At 36.6% G+C, this 20,822-nt stretch overlaps 1 protein-coding gene across 2 annotated transcripts in view; it reads left to right on the top strand.

Annotated features, from left to right (window-relative positions):
* Positions 1-2,262: 2,262 nt before the first annotated feature.
* Positions 2,263-20,822, top strand: part of LOC113094066 (neurotrophin-7-like) — a 31,863-nt gene continuing 13,303 nt past the window's right edge. For both annotated transcript variants that reach the window (XM_026259715.1, XM_026259714.1), the window contains exon 1: positions 2,263-2,508. The gene's annotated coding sequence lies outside the window, so the exon portion shown is untranslated. The remainder of the gene's footprint in view (positions 2,509-20,822) is intronic.

The raw sequence follows: 20,822 nt of genomic DNA, 5'->3' as shown, positions 1-20,822 counted from the left end.
CGTCTGAAGCAGACTTCTTAAGTGGTTAATTACAGTTAATTTCCTTTAGTTCAAACAGTAAAAAATGGTGCTAGCAACACTGAGGGTTTGACTCCCATGGAATGCATCAGATGATGCTCGTACACATTTAAGTCAACTGGAGTTACTCTGCATTAAAAAGCATTTGCAGAATGCATAAATGTAACCAAACAAAATATGGAAAAAAGAAAAAACCATCCAAATGTTCTAGTTTGAAGATATTAGATTACCAAAAACGTCAGTCACATGGGAGTGTCAGTTTAGTTCAAGAATGCTTGCTAAAATAAATAGTGTGTTTTTTGTTATTTTGGGTCCATTACCATGGAGACAGACCTTGGTAATGCCTGGACGAGTAAAGAATTTGGGTTATCAAAGTTCAGTACAATATCATTGCCCCTAATCTGAAAGCAATCCTGACTGGAAGTCGTCAACCCCAGCTGGTGCACTGCACACAGTTATGGCTTCAGCAAAACTGACACCTCTCCAACCAGCAACCAGTCTGAAGGGTCAAGGGGTCTGGGTGGCTACCGGGTCACATTCCAAATCAACACCACTAAAACATTGGTCTTGTAAGGACAGCCCCTGACAATGCAACTGGCTCGTCTTTGAATGCTTAGGTCTATAAACCAGAACAATAACAGTTCTCCTACATTACTATAGAAAAGCAAAGCATGTCAGAGTCTGCATAAAGCATGTGACTATGTACCTCCAACTGTTTCTTTAAGTGCTTGCTATTGTAGATTTGTTAATATTTAACTGAATATAACTAAAACAGTATCGTTTTCAATAGAACATACACCATGTCTACAACAGACATGACCATTGTCATGCTGAGCCACATCACAATGGCTTGAGGCTCTCTACACTGTATGTGTCAAATCAGAAGTTACAAACGCATCTGTTTTTGGAAGTAGTGCAAGTGAGTGAAGTACATTATAAATAGAAAGGGACATCAGTTTTCAGTCTGTGACTTTTTGCTTCCCACCACATCTAGTGTAGACAGTATCACTGATACCAATGGGTAGTCTGATTTTGTTGCATTGCATCATGCTGCTCGCATCCGATCTAAACACAGTGTAAGACTTATATGGTATTACATTAGCTGGTTTCCCAAGCTGCCAAAGCTGGTATTCAGCTGGTACAACTGGTTTCCCAGCCTGACCAATTAAAAAGAGCATTAAACACCACTTGATCAAACCAGACCAGTCTGAACAGTAGAAACAAGCTTGGTGGCCAGCAAGGACAAGCAAATCACTTGAGCGAGGTTTTAACAGGGTTGTAGTGTTAAATATTAGCAGCTAGCTAGGGCAATTTAAATGTAATACTATACTGCAGTAAATCCCAAAAGAAAAAGAAAACTTCTTGGTTCGTTAGCGCAACTTTCCATTTGAGGCGTCAGTTGAATATCTGAACGTTGTTTTCACTAAAATAAGAGAGCTAAAAGAAAGACACATTGGTAAAAATGAGACGAGACCCCTCTGTTATGATATATGAGCGGACTGGCCCAGTTCAAATCTGGGTGTGTTGGGCATCAAATTGCATTATATATATGCTTTTAAGTTCAAAACCCAACAGGGACATGAATAAAACAATGGAAACGCTGGATGATCTTTAATTTGAAGAGATGTTCATTTCTATGTGGGAATTTCCATCAAAATGATTAATACCAGGTTTTTGATCGCTATGAGAAAACTCCTCATGTCATACTCACTTAGTGCAATCGGTCAACTGCAATTCCTGTGAGTCTAATTCTTCTTTAAATTCAATTCAATTCAGGGCCTCTGAACTTTAGTTGGAGCCCAGATCAAAGCAGTTCCATCTGCTTTTTATTCTCCTTTGTGGTTTCGTTCATGGGAGTTGTACTAAAAAAAGAAACTTCATTTCTGTCAATCCTTTATTCTGCCTCTGATTTTCTGCATCTGCAACACAACTGCCTCATATTTTATTATGCAAATATCCAAGAGTGAGCAAACTGGATTGTGACTAAATGACTCACAAAAAAAAAAAAAAAAGAGAGAGTTTGAAACAACTAATGAGGTAAAGTGATTCCAACGATGACTAACAGGACTGGGGAAATGTCAAGATCTGAATGGCTGATACGGGCCAAGCAAATCACGGCAGTGAATCATCTCGTGAACACGGTCTAAACAAAGCTCCACTTTCCTGTTACTCTCAGCGCTACGCAACAGCTTCTGCAGCCTATAGACGTGAAGAGAGAAAGGAGGGAGGGAAAGGGGAGGCACTAGGACCTGTTGGCTCCTGTAGTGGAGGTCAGGGGAGTAGCTGTGGGACTCCAACTTTTTCAGAACAATCAATTTCCCTTAAGAGAGTGTGGGAGCAGGGCTGGAGTGGATGGCACAGGACCTGGATACTTGCATTGTGTAACGCTGATTTTGCATTTGGGATAAGCCTGTGTAGAGCTTGAGAGCTGGAATACCATCAACTTGGGTTTTTGACATTTCCCTAACTTGAGAGGAGAGCATCTGTGAGGTAAGCAGCACTGGGTGCTGATGTTTTGAATTATGAGATTCGAGGAATGCTCGTGAATGCTTGCTACCTGTCACCAAGCAAAAGAGAAGCTTTTAAATAAGCCTGTATCCTATGACAGGAAGACTCAAGGTGCTACTGAAAAGAAAAGTAATGCATGCATTGAAAAAAAAATAACTTGAGTGATATACTAAATGGTATCTGGAGGGGAGAGGACCGACAGAAGTGGAGCTGACTTCATAAACCTCAAAAAGTTAAGGGATTTAAAAGAGGGAGAGAGAGAGAGGTAGAATGAATGAATTCCAAACCAAATTGTGTGGTTTGGATAAGAATAACATGTGGTATTATGAAAACTCAAGCGTTCTGGGGTGTGAAATGACATGAAATTGAAGCATGAAGAGAAAAACTAAGAGGTCTGCTAGGTGCTTGAGACCCCTCGACTTTGGAGAAGTATGCTTTCCTAATTTAGAGACCCCTAAAACCTCTAACCTCTTGCTCACTCCTCCTTTCACTTTTTATTTCCATCTATCCATCAAACCACTCATGTTACGCAACCGGAGGGTCCCGCTATCGTTGCTTCATTCCTCTCCGAGACATGGAACACGTTACAGATTTTTATCATTTTCATCTGGGAAGGAGCTGTGGTTAGCATGTCAGCCGGCTTTGGGACCGCTGTTGAAGTCTGAACACACAAACGGGAGGAAGAAATTAACACAGACCTGCTTAGCAAGCAGAGGAATTTTATGAATATTTGGCAGAATTATGTAATAAATCAGTAAAGTTGGAATACCGGTATACAATTCATTAATTTTTTTGTTAACACATAAGGTAATGAATACCATCCACAACAGGTTGGGCAATTCAGTGAACATCTGCAAAAGATAAAGTCCCTCTTGAAGCCTGCACAAAAATACTGTGATTATGTACTGTGTAACGTATCTTTTGAAATTCCCCCAGAACTGTATACATATAGGCTTGCCCTGGGTGTCTAGGTCCAATTGCAGGTAGATGGCCCTCTTGAAGTGGGTTTGGATAGAGCCCAACGTTTACTTGACACTGAGTGAGTGAAGCCTTTCGAATTCCCAGATGCTCTCTTGTCCTGAGGCAGATGGACAGTGCTATTTTCCTTCCATACAATGATGTCGGCTATTATTATTCATGAGCAGGGTCATGTTTCCCATTGAGCCTGAATTAAAGGTTTCTCTCTGTAGATCTGTGCTCACGTAGCGTAGCGTGCCGCTGTGGTAATGAGAGGTAATGAGGGTTTCTAATGAGGCAGGTGGGCCACTGCCAGCAACTCCCCTGGGTGTTTAAGTTACCCAGGCCGATGACTCGAACCTATAGCTTAGTCCCGTTATTGGCCGTGAATATATAAAATGACCTATTAACTATACGGCTTAATAAGAGCACATTAACCATCTGGCCAAACAAATAGATGAGGTGTATCTAGTTTTACTCACCCAGCATCCCATATTCACAGACAAAATACAATCACATTTTATTTTGAGGTCCAATTCTCGCTATTAACAAACCATTAACTATGACTTTTGCCTTAATAAAGTCCTAATTTGCTTCTTGTTAATGGTTATTAAGATAGATATTGGATATTGCGTAGAATTGGGGTTGTGGAATATGTGCTTTATGTGTACAATAGGTGCTTTATTAAGTACTAATAAACAGCCAATATGTTAATAATAGACATTCTAACAGCCAAGTTAATAGCAAGAACTGGTCCCTATACTAAAGTGTTACCTAAAATACTTCTGCATACCAATAGCTGTTTTCAGCCTGGAAACCCGACACAAACATGCACTCTGGGGTCCTGTTTGACTCTCACTGGCACCTGGCTGAAATTATCTAGAACATATAGTATCTTCTGATGGATTTCAGAGTTAGGACAGCCGTGGGGCTCTTGTACGCACTGCCAAGACAGTTTTATGAGTATTTAAGCTTGCTTTGGAGTGCTTCTGTTTGGGATAAGCCGTGTTTGTTTGTGCAGAGAAGACTGACTTTTGACAGAGAGCAAGATGTAATGCCCCTATGGCCACACATGAGCTTGAAAATTGTTCCCATGGTGATTCACGCAACATTTGAGTGATAAATTAATAGAATGATTTTAAAATGAGGTACGATGCTGAAATCTATCAAAGTCAGTACAGAAATGCTAATAAATAACAAAAACATGTGCTTGACATGCATGACTGTTGGTATAGGTTATTACATTCATTTTTGGTAGATTATTGCAATGCCATCATTTATAGTTTGACAGAGTCATTTAACCCAAGTGCTTTCTCTGAGTACAGTTAGATCATGCAATAATGTTCAAATGTAAAAAAAAAAAAAAAAATCTTTGTACGGAGAAGAGGATTGTTTACATGCCCAGACAGATGCTTGAATGTATTCATGAACCTTGGAAACATTCGCAAGAAGCCTATAAACTCAGTCTAAAAATATATTTCCAGTTTAAAACCCTGATGCAATTTCAATCTAAATGTTTTTAGGATATTATTCCTCTGTTCCAAATACATCATAAAATTCTTTGTCAAGCTATGGTTTTCATTTGAATTGGTTGTTGTTGTTTTTTCTGTATCATAACTGAGCTCATATTTTTGTTTTCCAACTTACAGTGGGGTTAAAAAAATTTGAGTATAGTGAAAATACTTGTAACTTTCTATATTTAAAATGATGGTTACACTTAATTTAGGGATCAATTTTCATTATTAACTAGTTTTTTTATGCATATTGCTAGTATATTGGCTGTTTATTACTATTTATAAAACACATATTATTGCCTTGTTCTGACTGACCATATTTTACCTTACTATTAATAAGTAGCAAATTAGTAGTTAATTTAGTCAAAAGTCATAGTTAATAGTTAATTAATAGTGGGAATCGGTCCCCAAACTAAAGTGTGACCAAAATTATACATCAGCACAGAAATTTCAATGAAACGTTGAATCGAATTCAGCGAGAATTGTTTTCGCCACCCATTTTATGATTTTCACGCATCAGTGCTATTAATGATGAATTGTGTAATGATGAAATATCAAAATGACTGATTTGATGGATTGATTTACATACAATTGCTTTGCTGACTGAAACTGTTTGAAAATTGTGAATGTAAGAAAACGGAAGATGCTTAATGGGCAACTATAGTTTTGATATAGTGTAGGGTGGCATTTCATTTTATTCATAATTTATTCTTAAGAATTATGAACATGTATTTGTCTGTGTAAAAAGTAACCCAGTCTCATGGGAAATACATACCTCTGGGTACATTTCTGCAACACCAGATTTACCTACGGATTTACCTACCGTTTCACAGCAGTTTCAAAGAGAAATGTCCACTGAGTAGCGCTAAAAACAAGGCTTCAGTACATGAACCCTGACACGTTTTTATTATGTTTATCTAGGAACGTATTGCTTTGTTTTTATTACGTTGCTTCTGGTACACATTAGGGACTATCAGTTTTGAAATCTCCCAGCATATTAATATTGTTTTGAAGTCATAACATGATATTCTTCAAGTTATTGTGCGAAAATGACACTTTATTAATCAAAACTCTTTAAATTTGTGTGACAATTAATAAAAGGTTTCAGAAGTTTACTACCTCTAGTGTTCATTTTTGGAAACTGCAGTGAAATGTACTTATTGGCACGTATTTCGTGTCTTGCGAAAACGTGCCCCCAGGTACGTATTTGCCATGAGAACAGGTATGTAAAAAGGGTTCACATGCCCTTCACAAATATTTGATTAGTGACATACAGTTGTGTTCAAAATTATTAAACCCCCTAGAGACTGCAGTACTTTACAAATACAAGCTTTTCTGAAGATCCAGGATATAATAAAACTAGCATCTATCTATATTAAAAGTGATATTGTCAATATATAATGTAATATATTTGAGTTATAAGATTTTTTATTAATACTGCTATGTCATAATTATTCAACCCCTATTCAACATTGCTGTTTTTAAACCACTTATTTGCATGGTGGGGAATAAAACAGTCTCAAAACACAATTAAGCCTTTAGAAACTCTATTAAAAACAGAATTAGCTTGAACTGTTACAGCCCATGCATGTGTTGAAGTTGAGTAGCAAAAATATCAACAGAGATCTCACAAAAGCAAAAGAGAAGAAATATCGTAGTACTTTAGAAAGGCTAAGGCTATATGAAGATTTCCAAGACATTGAAAAATCCTAGAGACACAGCTCTCAGCCTTATATCTTAGCTTAAAGTGTGTTTTACCAGAAAACCTTTGAGGGTGTGGAAAAAAACGCACAATATCATAAAATGTTTAATCAGAGCAACTGAGAAAAAACCTGCAATGTACAGCCAAAGACTTGCAAGATGACCCGATGAAAGGAGGAAAACCAAAGCAGTGTGTCAGAAGAACACTAGACAAGTATTGCCTTCATGCTGAGACATCTTGATAAATACCACCCCTGATCAAGAAGAACAAAAAGCCAACTTGAACTTGATAAAATTCATCTGTGTAGACCTGTGGAGCTCTGGAGGAATGTTTTATGGAGTGATGTGACCAAACTGGAACTTTTTGGCTAATAAGCAGAAGAACACCATCTCCATCCTCAAACTTGGAGGTGGATCAGTCCTGTTATGGGGTTTCTTTACTGTAGAAGGAAGTGGAAATCATGACGGTATGAAGGACATCATGGATTCTTTAAAGTGTCAGGCCATTTTGACAATAATTGTGATGTCTTTGGTGCAAAGACTGAAGCTGATGATCAATGGACTTTCCTGCAGGCCAGTCATCCCAAAGTACACATTCAAATCTACTTCTGCTTGGTTCAGGGATCAGTCATAGAATGTAGTTGAGTGATCTGTTCAGTCTCCAGGCTTAATTCTCATTTCAAATATCTGGTTAAATTTGAAGAAAGCAGTGGCAATGTGAAATCCAAAGATTATCAGTGATCTGAAAGCTTTTTCAGGTGTGGAATGAGCCAAAACTGTAGTAGAGAAGTGACAGAAGCTTCTAAACACTTACGGACAGCGTTTATTGGTGATTTTAAATAATAAAAGATTCTGCACAAAGGGGGTTGAATAATTTTGAACATGAATGTTAAGAGCCAATTCGAATTTTATCATGATTCATCAATGTTCCATTCTCAGAATCACTCAAAAGTGTATTAACAAACTTTCTCTAATACTTTACTGATGCCTTTGTTGAATTTATTTCATAAAATGTTATCCTCCACAGCAAATTGTCTTGCAAGTCAAGGGGGTTGAATAATTTTGAACACAACTGTAGAAATAGTACAGATTCTGAAATATTTCCTATTTGTTTTGCATCACAAGATTTCTTTGTTTTAAAGTTTTAATCTACAACTTTGTTTATGTCCATGTTTAACTTTTCATTTAAATCCCAGATATTTTGATGTGGTCTCAGGCTTTTAGACCTTTGTGCACTGTTCATACTTTATGTCCTTTTATGGTTTGCAAACATTATTTTTCTTACTGCATGTTCAAGGTTAAGTCTACGCATCTCACAGATCTGAATCTTCCCTTTCGTTCAGCTAATAAGCGAGCATGCTTCATCCAATCCTTGAGCTGAGGTTGTAGACTTATGTACACAAATAACTAATGACTCATTTTAGATCAACAATCGCCACTAAAATAACAATTGGGAGAAGTTTGCTTAACAGATGTGATATGCCCTAATTTCAGCTCAACCGCAGAGCATGATACTCACTGTATTATGTGTTTTGATTTCATAGACATATGACATGTTTTGCTGTGCTTGCTTCTACATGAGGTTGTCTCCAAAACATACACAGAACAGACACAAATGATCAGCAGGCTTTGAACTTGCCGCAACCACCTTCCCCTCGTGGGCCCTGACTTTATGTTCCTACTTTGTCTTTTGCTACTGCAGGTGGGGAAGTAGACAAGTAATTTCATGTTTTAGATCAAAAGATGATCCAGACAGCTGTGAGAATATTTACTGTGTAGATTAATGTATGGCTCGCTTTCACTGTGTACATTGGTGGTTGTTGCATAATGTGTCCATGGACGTTGTTTTTATCACAATTTCTTTTTGACCATGTTTAATCACTTTCACCACTTCATTTTAAATGGGCAATTTTTTTTTTTTTAAGTACAAATATTCCATCATAATCATGTACAAAATGTACATTCGAATGATTTTAGAAATGTGTTTTATCCAGTGGTGTAATGTAACGAATCTGAGTCTGGCATTTGCAAGTTTAGACTCCTAAAAACACCTTTGCTCATGTGCGAACAAGCGCGCGCCATGCACAACTGTGCATGATTTCATTTCCCACTCAATTCGAGTCCGCGATAATATGGTAAGTGTTGTTGTAATGATGTGCAATATCGATGATGTGCATTGCTCTGAGCAATGGATGTGTTAAATTATTAAATTGATTAATGGTTTATTAGGATCGGACAATATTTTGCAGCGCGTTTCGTTATATGCATGTGTTGTGATGATTTGCAACACTTGTGTTGTCAAACTGATGAAGATGTTTTCTTCATTTGCTGATGTTTTTTTCAATTTGCATGTGTTTTCTTAAGTTGTAGCGTTGACCCCTCTCGGCCACCGTACATTTAAGATTTAAAAAAATACTTTTTGTACTTAAGTATAATAAATATCACATACTTTAAGACTTTTACTCAGGTAATATTTTAAATGGTGACATCAATTTCTACCAAAGTCCTTTTCTGGTGAGATATCAGTACTTTTACTTGAGTATGCTTTTCAGGTACTTTATACACCACTGGTTTTATCAAATGGGAAATTGCAGACAAAACTGGAACATTGGAAATTAAGTCACAAATTGACTGAACAGTTGTACAGCAGTTTAATAAAATGGATAAATCATGCATCTTTTGCATCCAAAAGATCAGTAATTGAGTGTGACTTCAATTTTGGAAAATTTTAGATCACAGAGATTGAAATTAATTAGAACTAACAGATTTCAGCTTTTCTTTTTCTTACATTAGGGAAATTTATATATATATATTTTAATTATATAAATTTAAAATTAAGTCCTCAGAATTGCATATTAATAATGATTACACATATTTTATTTATTTTTACAGTAGGAAATTTACAAAATATCTACATATTCCATGATCTTTATTTAATATCCTAATGATTTTTGGCATAAAAGAAAAATTGATCATTTTGACCCATACAATGTATTTTTGGCTATTGCAAAAAATATACCACAGCGACTTAAGACTGGTTTTGTGCTCCAGGTTCACATATGATAATCCAAACAAAATGAGCATAAAACATTTGTTTGTGTAAAAAAAATTAACTCTATTAATTTAAAAAAAATACACAAATTCAACATCATTTCTGCCACAATTGACACTTTTTAAAAGCTCTGTTATTGGGGGCGGGGGGGGGGGTGTTTAGTATACACTATTTACACTTAACAATATAAAGAACTGAAAAAAAAGAAAAACTGATTTTTCCACATCAGATTATTATTTAAAAAAAAACATAATTTGAGATGTGATGTAAACGACTAATCACAAATTTCATGACTTAAAATAAAATAAAATATCTACTTTAGTGTGTTTGTATCGTCTATAAGACATTAAATAATCCATGATTTTCTAAATGTTCAAAGGTTCAAAATGCTTGTAGCTCAAAAAACACCTAACGGCACTCTGCAAACTGCATCCATCTCAGACGTTGCAAGTGTGCTTTCTCTCTTAGGATTTGTGATTGCTTTCATCAGTGTGTGCATTCAGCTGGTAGACTTTCTTCCTAGTGTCTGTCAGTGTGCTTATATAAAGCATTATGTGTGACTTCTTGGTAGCATCTCACAAAAAGAATTACACATTGGATTTACAGCCTTGAGATCTATGGGATCTCCTACAACCTCTCACATTTACGCTGTGTGTGGCCTAAGAAGAATTATCACGCACCTCTCCAGAGCGTGTCTAGCCAGTCGTGTCTGCGTGAACTTCTAGCCTGAGTCATTCTGTTGGCACTCACAAGCTGCTCAGCATGAATGCTTGTATGGCTTTAGAGTCCATTTCCTGCAGCCATAAACACTCATTAGTAACAACCTGTAGACAGTGATCTGAAGCCATCTTACATGCTTTCACCTCCACATAATTGGAAGAGATGTTTGATGATAAATCCTGCAAACAGATGATGTAACGATGAACTTTGGTTTTGTTAAGATCTGAATGAATGGTGTTAGTCACGCTCACTACCAAGTTTCCACTAGCTGGAATATTTCCTCATTCCAAAAAGCCTAATTTTGTGTTCTCCTCTTTGCAGCGGTGTTATCTTTGCATTATCTATGCTCAAATATTATTAAATCTCACACACCAGGTTTCTGATTTATAACATATACAGGAACGCAGATCTATAGCTTATATTTGCTTTTATTTTTTTTATTTTATTTTTTTTTACTTTCCGAAGCTCCATTAATCTTTAATTACAGCCTGAACATCAAATCTTGTTTGCTTGTTTGATGTTATTGTGGTGCTCTGTAATTCTTGATTCTCATTGGTTAATCATGGCAGGCAGACAGTATGTTTGTATAATGACTTGGAAATGTATAGTAAGTTTAACACATGCAATTAAGGAGAATTTGACTCTTGTATTTTGTTTCACTTTTTGGAGCACACTGTAAAACAATATTTTCTGTAGTTGTCAATAAAACAGATAATTGGAGTGTGTTTTACAAGAAAACACTATTTCAGCCTTTCCACTTCAAGATTTCTTGCTTCCAATGTGTTACTAGTCATTTTCTTGTAATCATTCATTACATTTACTAGTAATTTCTACGTGAAAACTATTTTAAAGTAAAATTCAGGACCATTTTTTTTTTCTTGTTCTTTTTTACTATATAAAGGAATTTTCTTGTCATATGAGCAAATCAGACTTGAAGGAGTCTAAACAGAAAATGCATTTAATCAAATCAAAAACATATGGACATTTCTAAACATCTAATCTAATTTCTAGTCTAAATATTTCTTAACCAACAGCACAGGGAAAGTAAATTAATTACACAAAGCATTCAAACAAACCAATTCACTAAAGCATGAATTAATTTTACCAAAGCTACATACAAATGGAGCAGAGAAGACAGCTTTGGATATTTAATTATGCACTCTATTTATTCAGCTGCAGAGTTGCACATGCAAAACAATAAAGCAAAAACAACAATGTAGCATTTTGCAACACTACACTATGGGAAAAAAGTACTTTTTGTGCTGGATAAATTGCAGTTTTATGAGCTACTTTTGCTTCAAAAAAAAAATTATTTTAAGTTTGCAAAATGCTCCTGTATAGAGATAACATTAAAATAATTTAATAATCTTTTGTCATCTTTTAAATGAGTACACTCATTGTGTTGATTAAAATACATATGAAGCACTTGATAATATATAGTGTACTATTTAGATATTACATTTAGAGTTAATATAGTTTAAATCTACTACTGTAAATTGCAACTGTGTCGTTATAAATGTGTGATTTCAATTGTATTTAAATGCAATTGACAAGCTTCAATATAAATGATGTTATATTTTAGTTCACCATAAATGCTTGTGAGTTCATTAAGCAGTACACTTTAACCATAGAGGGTTTTCACGACGCGTCATCAATCCGGAAGTCGGCACAGAACGTAAACAATGCCACTGAACGGACTCGCAAATTTGACTGATTATTGCTGCTGAAAAATGGTCGAGTTTTGGTCTGTACTACTCGGTCGCATTGGTTAAAAACATTTCGAGTTCTGTCAATAGTTAAAGAGAAGAGAGCAAAAAAAGTGATTAAAGAAGGCGTTTGTGGTTTAGAGAGGTAGCCTAGAGTTAAAGCATCAGCTCATCAACCATATACATGTGTAAATGAATTTTTTCATAAAGCTTATCCACCGCTTCCAGTGATTCGATGGGCAGCTGAATGCATTCAGGATACTCTGGTTCTTGAGCAACCTGCTGCTCAGGTGATTGACCTTGGACACCAGCTGGTCCTGCTGCTGCTTAATGTGCTCCAGCAGGCTTAAAATGTGGACCCGAGCAGCTGTTGAATACGTAGTATTATAGAATAATTATGTTATAGGGAACATGCTTAAAGTGGCTGCCGAAACAAGGTTTTGTTCTTGCAGAGTGCCGGTGTCCTGACATTTTATCCTACCCGTCAGATTTTCCCACCAAGGTTTATTGCGCATGCGCACATCAATACCGCGTCCTTTTTCTCGTGCTTAACAATGATATTTAATGTATCTGCATTACGGTAGTTTTAGGGTTGGGGTAGATGTAGACTTTAATAAAAACGCAATATAATTGGTTGAAAATAATATTTATTGTTTGTTTCCTGTAACTGTATCCCTTCTAGCTACAACCGCAAATATAACACATGATTACTGTATTTGCAGTACTGTAAGGGTAGGTTTAGGGTTGTGGTAGGTGTATCATTAGGGGTAGCATTTTTCGTTGTCGAATTGTACTACCCACTGTTTGAATGGGAGGTAGGAAAATCTGACAGCGTAGGACAAATGGACAGAACACCGGACGAGCAGACAATTATTATTTTTGAAACCAGCGCAATGCGGAAAAAAAAGCTGTAACGTTACATACCAGCCTCCTACAGTTCTGCAGCTCAAGACGAAGTAGTCCAGCGCATCGGCAACACATTTCCACGTTGTAAAATTCCAATAAAACAACATATCTATCGCAAATGTAAACACCTCCATCAACGCAACGTCATTCCCGTATTGCCAAAGAGCTGCATGGACACACAAATCATATCTGAACAGTTGTGATATACAGTGTGGACATCATTTTAGATCAGATTCCATTCGGATACAAAGATAATCGTATTTGGACTAACAGTGTGAATGTAGCCACAGTTAACTACGTCAACATTTAAGGCATAGTCGATGCTTCATTTACACAAGTGCTGTAACTGTACCTTTCTCAACCAAAAACTCCTTTTTTAATCCCTTTTTTGCTCTCTTCTCTTTAACTTTTGACAGAACTCGAAAATGTTTTTTAACCTATGCGACCGATTAGTACAGACCAAAACTCGACCATTTTTCGGCAGCAATAATTAGCAAATTTGCGTTCAGTGGCATTGTTTGTGTTCAGTGCCTCCAAAATGGCTGACTTCCGGATTGATGAAAACTGTGTCGTGAAAACCCTTTTTATTTATATTCTTCATTTTAATATTTCAACTATTACAATAGTAATTACACAATGCCAAGTAAAGATGTAGCAAAATCAACTAATTGCATTTAATATACATTTAAACGAATAAATTAATATTTAATTGCAATTAACATGCAGTTAAGTGTGAGAAAACACTGATGTAATACGTAATAAGTACTCTTTTTTAAAGTATGTTAAAGTATACTTATTTTTCACCAAGGAGATCCCAGATTTTTCTCTCAAAAGCATCATATGTGTTTATCAAGTATTCTCACTTTGTGAGAAAAAATAACTATTTGCAGTGTAGTACTAAGACACCATTCACATTCAAGTAGCCTAGAAGACTGTTTAAAACTCAGTTTGTTGACCAAATCCACAAATCTTTCTGTCAGCTGTCTGGTTGAGGGCTGTTCATGAAGCCATATATATTTCTTGGCTGTCAACTATGGTAAATTATGTAACGATGAGTGCAGACAGCCGAAGGTCAAGTTTAAAGCAACTGTTTTGAACAGGAATGGTCACAATGAAAGATGTTAAACCCATTGAGACTAAGTCATGAAGAACGAGCACAGCTCTTTCCCAACAGCGTAATGACAAGAATTTTTGCTTGGCAAGCCCGTCTCTAATTCCAATCAAATTCTCACAAACTGAGGGGAAAATATGGCATAGCCTTAACAAAAAAAATAGCCATGTGTCAAGCTGAAATTGTTGAATGTCAAGGTTGTAAAGCTCCAGGGTTATGGAAAAGACGTTAGTCGGACGTTCAAGGTTTTCCCACCAACAATCATTTGGGAATTGAGAAAACAGTGGAACAATTATGAACACTGAACAGTGAAAAAAAGAAAGCATGATTCCTAGTCAGCTTTATATCTCTCGAGGCCTGACTGGCAATGACAGTTTGGGAGAGTTCATTAGGAGAGCTTTAAATGCCATCAGACTTCTGAAATTCACAGGCCATTGAAAAATTATTGGCCACATGAGACAGAAGAGACAAACAAATGTGTTCCCAAAGAACACGAGCCAGAAATCTCTAGCAACGGTAGGTTGAAGGATCAGGAAATTTTGGACTGGCAGCTCAATGGAGAGAACTCACAGTTGTATCACATTTGCACATGGTTTTGAACCTGCATCTTATTCACAAACCATCTGAAACCCAGTTTAACCAGGAACTAAAAGCGATGACATCATTGCTGCATCATTATCACTGGCTATTGCTAGTCTGCTGCATCCGAGAAAGTGCAAACATATGACATTATTAACAGGTGTAACCCATTTTTACAGAATTCCTTTAGTGTGAGTGTTTAGGCCACAGTGTAGGTTCATTAATAGCAAACGCTTGTTGCTTTGTGAGCTGAGATTTCACTAAAGCAAATACTGCTAATTTGGAATTCATGCTCATAAAATGTATATGCTCTAAAAATCATGATTTTGCATGATTTCTGTGAGGGATAGGTTTAGAGTGGGGTTAGGTGTGGTCATTCGAACGAATAAGCCACCTTGTAAAATATGTACAGATTACTGTGAGATCGGTGTAAAAAGTCCACACATTGCATTTAAATAAATGCACATTTTAATAGGTAATGACAATTATACGTCATTTCATGACATCAGACGCAACACAATACTGTCATCATTTTTACTCCCGCTAGAGGGCGCTGAACTTTAAAACGTAAATATAGGTCGTAATAAGGTACTTGTACAAACACCACCAAACACTTGTACAAATCACGCTTGAAACTAAATACCATTCATTTGAGATTAGTGCTGAAATTGAAGTCAGACTGAATTTCTTGTAGCATGTTAAAAGATAGTTTAGAGTTCACAATCAGCCACAATTTGAATAATATTTTAAATCCAGCTGTATTAGCTCATCTTCTTTGCATAATTGCACTCAATGTGATATTCATTGAGCTGTCAATGAAAAACGATTCCTACTTCCTCATGCCACTTTACAATCTCAACCTCACTCAGACTTCAATTAGCAACATAACAGCTTCCTAACAAGACATGCCAAAATCTCCTGAAACAAATTAATAAAACATTTGCCTTGGGCTTAATATGTCTATCATTATGAGTTTAATTCAGCTGCTACTGTTCACACTTTGCTAATTACAGCTTCCTCTCAGAGCTTTGGTGAATAGGGATAGTCAGTTTTGTTCATTTCAGAGGACTTTCTGCTCTACAAGGCAGTAGAATCTTCTTACCTTAAAAAGAAAAGTTATTTGCACAAACGACCCGTATATACCTTACTACGACCTACACACCATGGTAAATGTTTAACTTAGGCACCAGAGACTTAATTTCCATTTGAAATGAGATATGTGGCAGACATAGTGGGACAAAAGGAATAGTTTTGTGAACCGTACCGTTTATTTTGAAGAATTTTATGTAATAGTAGCTAACAATGTTAAAGAACCAGTCACCACATTTTCACTTAATTGTTTATCAGAGCACTGGGATAACCACAATTAAAAATTATGTTGTATTTATTAATTACCAAATATATACAGTATATATATATATATGCATATATGAGCCTGTTCTCCAACAAAAAAAAACACCATATAGGTCGTTTGTGCAAGCATTTATTACGACCTATATTTAAGTTTTAAAGTTCAGCGCTCTCTACCAGGCTTAAAAATAATGACAGTATCCCATTGCGTCTGTCGTCATGAATTGACGTGTAATGTCATTACCAATCAAAACGCATGTTTATTTAAATGCAATGTATGGGCGTTTTACACCGATCTCACAGTATTTCCCATGTTTCGGGGAGACGCTAGGTACTAGTCCCTATCAATATTTTGAGATGACTAATTTGTCCCCACCAATATTTAGCAAGCTCCTTTGAACTGCTATTTGATTTCTTTGCACTGTTATTTGGATCGATTCTAACGGCCAGGACGACGATAGTACAAGAAACGCTGTAGTTTGATTGGCGGCGGGGTAGCCGACAGGCTACACGCGCGGGCCGGGACTACTTTTGTGTTTGCACTAGCAGCGAGCGGGTGGTGTGTGTGTGTGTGTGCGTGCGTGCGTGCGCGCATGTTGACGACGCCGACGGTAAATTACCAGGGCTGTCTCTCTGCCACATACAAAGGCCAGGGTTAAAATATTTTAATATTCCGGGGGTTTTTTGCCCCTTATTGTACTTTGTAGATGACACCCAAGAAGAAGAAAGGGAACATAAGAAGCTTTTTCATAAAGCAGAGTCAGAGTGTAGGCAAAATAACTAGCTAGCCACACAAATAGACCAGCAGTAGTGACTGACCAGGCTTTCAAATGCAGATTCTACTGTGGAAAAATCATAGACAGTAAAAGAAATGGACACAGCGACCCCGTTGGAACTCAATTGAGACAAGTGAAGCCCATTTTTAGCTCAAACGAAGCTTGACGACGTCATCAACCTGTCTGACAGATGTAAATCTTCTAAGTGGCTGTGCGTGCAAACTGCCATCGTTAATCCTGCAGAGACGGCGAGCTTGAGCGGGGAGTTCTTTGTCGTGAGTGAGCAGGAGTAAGTATTCTGATTAATTATTTTGTATAGTATTTTAAAATGTAACGCCAGTACGCCATATTAAGTTAATTGCCTGCGAGCTTCTCCTCCTGTCTGTACGGTAATGTGACAGAGAGACGAGTGGTTATGACGCAATCGTTAGCCTATTTTTTACAAAAACTGTTTATACGGGGCCATAATGTGACATAGAAGGTAATGGAGCCCTTTATACATTGTCGTGTATCTTTAGAAATAAATAATGGACAAACGGAGTCTTTAAATGCCTCAGATGTAAAGTTATTCGCTGTCAAAGTGACGCCAAAATGAATGCCAGTCAATGGGAATGCTAACGCAAGTGAAGTTCTGCTAAAAGATGGCAGCCCCCACCCGACTTCAACTTCCGGTCGAGTTCCTTGCCCCCTGGGAAAAATAGTATTAACTGGTGATAGTATGTGTTACCCAGGATGATAGAATGCTACGCTAGCAAGTAACTGAATGTCAATTAGCTTGTACCCTAACTTAGAATCTTGCAGTCAACATAAACTTGAGTGCACGCACGTACGTACGTTCCCTGGGATTGAACCCATGATAGCATGATTACATAGCAAGGTATAACGCAATAATCTACCAACTGAGCTGCATGAAACGCAAACCAGAGGGCAAATAAAAGAGTGCAAAACATTACTATGAAAATGACCTTTTGCCGATAGGGGCGCAATTGTAGTATACGCTCTGATGGGTCGTATTTCAGGGATTTGGACAAACGAACTATACAAGCGTATTGGTTGGAGGACAGGTTGGAGCATACGGAATGCTCCCTTTATTTGCTATTGGCTGATAAATAGACAATCCTACTCCAGACACACGCAGGTGGTTAAGCTGTCACTTAATGTGATGAAAGATATAGAATGTTTTCTTAAAAATTATTGTTATTATTTATTGTTGGAAATTAAGCATCGAAGTGCCATCTGAAATTTATTTTAAAGCATTTTAACATTTTTATCAGGCTCCTATGTTTAGGTTTAGTAATTTTACGTTAATGGCAATGTATAGGTCTTTTTTATGCCATTAAAGTTACATAACTAAACATAAATATAGGAGCCATTATATAGTTTCCTGTTTTCAACTGTTTTCTGTGCTTAAAGGTGCATCTCAATAAATTTGAATGTCATGGAATAGTTCATTTATTTCAGTAATTTTGAACTTTTGAACTTTTGTTAAATGTGAGCCAAAATCATCACAATTAAAAAAAAAACAGACGTATACTACTTCAGTCTGTGTGCACTGAATTTATTTAATACATGAGTTTAACAATTAGAGTTATGAGTCATTATAAATAAATGAACTTTTCCATGACATTATAATTTATTGAGATGCACTTGTATGTTTGTAATCTAAATTTATTCACTCAGATACTGAATCGTAACATTACCAGTATTTCAACTATCATAAATCACGTGAAGAAAAGAAATGTAGAGAATGTTTTGCATGTTTGCATGCTTATTGTGTCCAAAAGCATGATCTATTTAAGTCTACATGTCATACTAACATAAGCTGTGTTTCTAGCCACAGGTCAAGAGCTGTAGTTCCAGTCACACAAGTTTGCTAAAGTTAATTTTCAGGAAATGCAGAATTGTTGAACTGTGTTCGCAACAACGGAAATTGCTACCATAGTTGGCTAAAGATACTTTTGGGAAGCAAACCCCAGGTTGGGATATTCAAGCAAACAGAGCACATATTTTTTTTTCAACTTTTTAGATAGTCAGCTTACCAATGGCTTATTTAAAGATGTTTCTGCATATTAAGCTAGGATATTAGAACATATTTTAAAGTTGAACAAAATTGCACACAGCACCTGTGCAATGCTTCAACCTTCATTATGCAGCTCCAATAAGGAAAAATGGTTCAATTCAAGGACTGAATTGTGCAATTGGTGTTTTTTTTTTTTTTTTTTTTTTTTTTTTTGGAAGAAACACCAGCATTTGCTACTTCAGTGTTATTTCATTAATTACTTACATAGTACTTATGTATGAACACATAAGTTTTTTTGTTGTTGTTTTTACTAAATGTTATTTTTTCCTTAGCAACCAAATGTATTCAGTAATACGTAGCTCACAGCAAAAGCGGAAACTCTTCTAATTTCTCAAAAAGCAATGGGACGTTTTGGCTTGCAGCACAATGTGAAAACAAATGAACTAATGTTCCCATAATTCAGCGTTGGCACTAAACACAACGCTCAAAGCCATATCAAATCAACTGTTCATAGTGGGAGCTGCATATTGCAGCAGTCCTGATGTTTTAGATTTAGTCGAGAAATGATTACATAATTCTTAAAGCAGTGCTAAATACTGACCAAGACTTAGGGGACACAAATGTTGTACAATGCTCACTTACAGCCCTTGTCCACTCGCCTCCATCTGTTTAAATTGTTTGGAGGAAAGGCTCTAAATGATCTTAGCTGTCAGCCTATCCAGGAAGTCTTCAGGTTTGTTTGGGAAACATTTGGCTGCCCTGTGAGCTATTGGCGAGCTCACCTCAAGTGATTTCTCATGCCTGAGAGCGCTGACAAAGATAACAGCCTGTACAACCATCACATCATGTAACCGAGCCAAAGAATGTGCCGCATACAAAATCTGCCAATATCACTTTTAAAATTAGCTTAAAATAACAAACATTCACTTTGATTCCATGTTTTAATTTAGGAATTTCTTTCATTTCCCTGTCAAAATAATAAATAAAAGGCAACTTCATAATTTTTGTTAGTCAATGTGTATAGATTTTGCAGGTAAATTTTGATAGAGTAGAAAGGTTAATTGTTACCACTATGCTCGCACATCTTAAACAGATGTCACGCTACTTCCTGTCCACTGTTGTACTGTCTACAAAACAGCAGCTGTGTTTAAAATACAATTTCACAGCTGTCCCAATGGTGGTTTTGTCTTCCGCCAAATTTATGACGCACAGACATCCATGTGTATGTACTGTATGTATCTGTGGCCATATGTGTTTGTGCAACTCGTCATTAACATAATAATGTTGGTATTCCATCTGGAGGCTGTAATGTTATTCTTCAACTCTTCAACAGAAGTAAATACAATCACTCCTCAAATTCAGTGCAGCTTTTGGACACATTTCTCCAGAGCTCTGTGTGCGGAAGTCTCATTTTCATGTGTCTTCCCCGAAGATAACCGTGAAAGATTTACTTCGTGCCATGTGTGATCGATGGCTCAAATCATGGTGCAGACACAGGTCAGGGCACAACGTTTCTGTAGTATTTATGTGTGTCCACAGATGCTTTTTATTATGCACACGCAACACACACACACACACACACACACACATTTTAGTATTTACTCATTCTTAACCTGTTGAAAAACAGGCATTTGAAAAAAATTGGAATAAAAATGTATTACAAATATATTTCGCAGCTGGTCTTTGTCTCCCCATTCTCTTACATTATACAAAGAAATCTATTACTTTTTATCTCTCTCTTTTCACAAAAGAAAGGAATTAACGACATAAATGTGTGTAAATAATGACAGAAGTTTGATTATTGTGTGAACTAAAAGTCATTCTGGTGTGTATCAGTCTCTGTTCTAGGAGAAAACTGAGTTCAAAACAGCTGTGATGATTATAAAAGATAGAGAGAATTATAT

Source organism: Carassius auratus, unplaced genomic scaffold (assembly GCF_003368295.1).
Source record: "Carassius auratus strain Wakin unplaced genomic scaffold, ASM336829v1 scaf_tig00215236, whole genome shotgun sequence".
Lineage (NCBI taxonomy): Eukaryota > Metazoa > Chordata > Actinopteri > Cypriniformes > Cyprinidae > Carassius > Carassius auratus.
The sequence above is the reverse complement of the archived record's forward strand: the minus strand, read 5'-3'. Positions and strand labels throughout refer to the sequence as shown.